The following is a 4,497-nucleotide window of genomic DNA, read 5'->3' as shown; positions in this document are numbered from 1 at the left end:
TTTATCTATCTATCTATCTATCTATCTATCTATCTATCTATCTATATATATATATATATATATATCTCCATTGAGAAAGGATTCCTACTCATCTAGTTATCACATTCATCACCTTTAAACTGTTGACAAATTACTTTGCTCTTTGTAGAATAAAAAATACATAAACATAACAATCATGATAAATCCCAATTCTCTCATACTGGTGTAGAAACAGTCATAAAGTACAAACTATGTGTAGCCTCCTCTGTAAAATCTGTCTTAAAACAATTATAATATCTGTGATACCATTGTGGGAGGAGGAGGCTGTCATCTTCTTCTGTGACTGTACAAGCAAAGAGAACCATCGCGTACAAGGCAGGGAAAAGTATGTGCTATTTTTACATAATTTTTGAAATGAGTATTGAATGAATGACTTGCATTTAAAGCCTTGATTTCTCTATATTTTAAAGTTTATTTCGAAACATGAAATTAAATATTTAAAAAAAAATATGTTTGCCATGAAGTGAAGGTGACTTATGAGGCTTAATGATAAAGTAAATCTCCTGTGCTCGCTTCAGCAGCACATGGACTAATTTTGGAAAGATTCAGAGAAGATTAGCATGGCCCCTACACAAGGAATTTGCTAGGATGACATGCACATTCATCCTTGATGTTCCATAGTTTTCAGCAGGGGAACTGAATTGGAAGGCAGAGGGCAAGGAAGGAACTAGGACCAAGATTGAATCTGAGAAGTGTGGAGAGGGGGTATGGTGAGAAAATAAAGGTATCTATTACATACGTAGGTCAATGCATTTTCAATGAAAGTTTACTCTTCCACACATCATACAACTGAGATTTTATTAAAGAGCCTGGAAAAAACCTCCTCTGAACCATTGATAATGCTTAGTTCTTAGAAATGAAATTAGATGAGGGACAAAAGGACTTTAACGTTATGTACCTTTTAGGCAAGGGAGGAGTGAGGCAGGGAGATAAAGGTAATTTTTAACTTCTTTTTAATATTTTCTATGTTTACCAAATTTCCTTTATAAACAAGCATGGAGTTGGAAATCAAAGTTGAGATTTAGTAAAATGTTAAAATAAAAGAAAAATAAAATTCCCCGAACAGGTTCAATGTTTTAGACTGTTGCATGTAGGGATGCATGGATAGATACCATCTTTTGGCAATTTCTGAAATTCATTGTCTGATGGTTCATAAAGGTAATTTATAGATTTACTGAGACACTGATAATATGAGTTCTGACAATTAAGTTTGTGAACTCATCCTAGAAAACGGGCTACATAATTCATTGCTGAATATCACTATGTACTCCCCTTTGAAAGCTATGCACCTATGCCAGCGCCTAGTGCACCCTTCAAAGCAATTTTGGGACTCTTTCTGGAATGGCCATCAGAGCTGTCGTTGTATTACCCTTGAGATCCGGAATGTCATCAAAATGTCTTCCTTTTAATATTTCCTTTATCTTTGGCTAAAGAAAGAAGTCATTGGGGGCCAGATCAGGTGACTAGGGAGGGCGTTCCAATACAGTTATTTATTTACTGGCTAAAAACACCCTCACAGACAGTGCCCTGTGAACTGGTGCATTGTCATGATGCAAGAGCCATGAACTATTGGCAAAAAGTTCAGATCATTTTCATCTTTTTAACACAGCTTTTTCAGCACTTCCAAATAGTAAACTTGGTTAACTGTCTAGTTGGCACAAATTCATAATGAATAATCCCTCTGATATATAAAAAAGTTAGCAACATAATTTTGACTCTTGATTTGGACTGATGGAACTTGTTTGATTGTGGAGAATTGGCTGACGACCTTTGTGCACTTTGATACTTTGTTTCAGGGTCATGTTGGTACAAATTCATAATGAATAATCCTTCTGATATCAAAAAAGGTTATCAACATCATTGTAACAATTTTGCGAACTTAATTGTCAGAACTCATATATGTGAACAATAATAACACTAAATTATGAACTGAAAATATTTAAATATATTTAATTGCATTGTAATAAATGTTTTAGTTTTAGAAATGAATTTATTCATGCAATCACAGCTCTGTATAACATTTTGACTATAGTCACACTTTAAAATATTGAAACATTTTAAAACCATGGAAAATTTGATGTGTATTTTAAATGAATTGATTAATAGCATCTAAAAATATACTATTTAGGAAATAGAGTGTTATCTATTCTTTTTCCTTGAGGATGACAGTATTCACCCAAATGCCCAGAGCTCACAATTTGAGTGTTTTTCTCCCAGGACTTGAATAAATGCAAACTCTCTTCTAGTCCCCTGGATGTGTGGGCTAAAGAGGGAAATCACAGGAAAGTTTGTGACTCTCATCACAATCAAACTTGCTACCATTTTAAACTATGTAATTACATTAATTGATTTGTTCCATAGTTTACAAAAACAGTTATTTTTGTTGTTGTTGTGATAACAAGGAGTCTCCTGGGGTTCCTGAAATTGGTAATTTAACAAAAATCCTTTGGGCTTTTTAGTCTCCTCCATTTCATAGAACACCCACCGAAGTGCTCCGTGAGGTTGAATGTTCAATAACGCAGTGTTAAAGACGAGTGATTCTTATGTTTTGTATACATATACATGGCCTTGGAATCTTGTTGTAATGAAGAATCTGATTCTGCAGGTACGGGGTAGGGCCTGAGATTCTATAGCTCTAACAGGTTCCCAGGGGATGGTGACACTGGTTTGGACCATGTGCTGTTTGTCAAACCTATAGACTATTCCAGTGTAGAAATCCTAATTGCTCTGGTAGTTAACAACAAGAACAAAAGCATGATTTGCTTCTGAACATTGATCACAAATGCTGAGATACCCATGTTCAGTTGGGGTATTTTCTTGAATATAACAATCTTAGAGTAATGATTTTTATTTTATTGTATTATTATTATTTTTTAGCTCAGTGAGACTAGAAATCATCAGATGCAGCTCCCTCATAATATAGTTGAGGAAACTGAGGATCGGGAAAGTTGGATATGTGCCCAGGGTCACAGAGTTGGCAGCAGAATGTGCACTAGAACCCAGGAACCCTGACTACTGTTTCAATAAAGAAACCCTGACTTTTGTGGCATTTCCATTTATTGTATTCTTCCTGACACAAAGCCTAAGCGTGAGTCAATAATAATTAGAATTTCACCTTTTGATGCTCACAATAGTTTAAATGATAGCAGTATCTTTGCACTTACTGACTTCCCTAACAACTAAAACTCAGAGTAGGCAACTATCTCCTACAATTACAAAAGTATCCATACATCCTCTTTCTCCTAGAACTTGCCATTTTATTATGGACAGTTTATTTCTTAATTTTGAGAACTTAGGGAGAAAGGTGGACAAAGAAATGAATGGGTCATTAGTTAAAAGGCAAGGGTTGAATCTGTAAAAGGTTGTGGCAAAACAAGCAACAAATGGGAAAGAGCGAAGGCCATCAATATTGATCTTGCCTCTCATCTTTCTTTCTTCTTGCTTGCAGGTTTCTATTGTGTAGTTTCTCAAGCAAAGCAGACTATTTATGGTGTGACTGATTTAACACTACTGAACTAGTCCATCATCTGCTAATTTGGTCCAATTAAAAACTGGTCATAGGGAAAGCCTGGGAATTAAGCTAATTTGGAAATACAACTTCTGATTAATTTATGTCCTGCTCATTTATATCTCCTCTTCTAAAAAACACTTTTCAGGGTGCAGATTCCTGAGTTCCTTTTGATGACCACCTTTGTCTCAGTCCCTGAAGAAAGTACAGTAATACTTTTTCTTTCTTCCTTAAGGCTATTGTTAAAATATTTATAGGGGATTGCCTACGATTTCCTGCTATCCTGAATTGGAAAAATCCCACTAAACAGCTAGAGACACCATTTATAAAGCACTTACACATTGCGTGGCGCTGTACTAACATGTTTGCGTTCTCAACTAATCCTTACAACTCTAAGAGTTAAATACTATTATTATCCCTGCTTTGCAGTTGAGCAGGCTTCATATTTAAACCTTCAAGTAAAACCATCAAACATTTTAAAGCAAGAAGAGACAGCTATGGGACCTGAACCAGGTTCTTCCTGTGCCCAGTAACGACTGATACTGTCACCCACTAGGCTTTAATGAGATTATGCCTAGAATAAGTCAAAATTCTGGAGAGCAACAAAAACAAAAAATAATTTCCTCCGCCCTTAACTTTTTCCTCCCCTGCCACACAAGTTCTTGTAGGCAGGTAGGTGTTCTGCTCCCTATACTTAGCCTCTCCCACGCCCTCTGCAATTTTCCCTTTTGCTGCTGGGAGTGTCGGAGAATGCCACTGCATCTGGTGAGTGGGCAGGTGCAGCCACCATCTGCTCTACGAGTCCAAATGAGCAAAAGAACTTCGTATCCAGGACCTGTCCCAGGATTCCAGAACCTGCTGGGGACACGGCTAACCCCGCCCCCTCGCGGTGACGATTGGCTGAACCCCTCCCGAGTGCAATGCATTAATTAATGAAGGTGGTTATATCC

At 36.7% G+C, this 4,497-nt stretch overlaps 1 pseudogene; it reads left to right on the top strand.

The window, feature by feature from the left end:
* Window positions 1-544: 544 nt before the first annotated feature.
* Window positions 545-644, top strand: LOC141568046 (U6 spliceosomal RNA; annotated as a pseudogene).
* Window positions 645-4,497: the final 3,853 nt, after the last annotated feature.

This window comes from Rhinolophus sinicus, chromosome 17 (assembly GCF_057876585.1).
Source record: "Rhinolophus sinicus isolate RSI-liver-muscle chromosome 17, RSI-T2T, whole genome shotgun sequence".
Lineage (NCBI taxonomy): Eukaryota > Metazoa > Chordata > Mammalia > Chiroptera > Rhinolophidae > Rhinolophus > Rhinolophus sinicus.
This window is presented reverse-complemented; position numbering and strand designations above follow the sequence as displayed.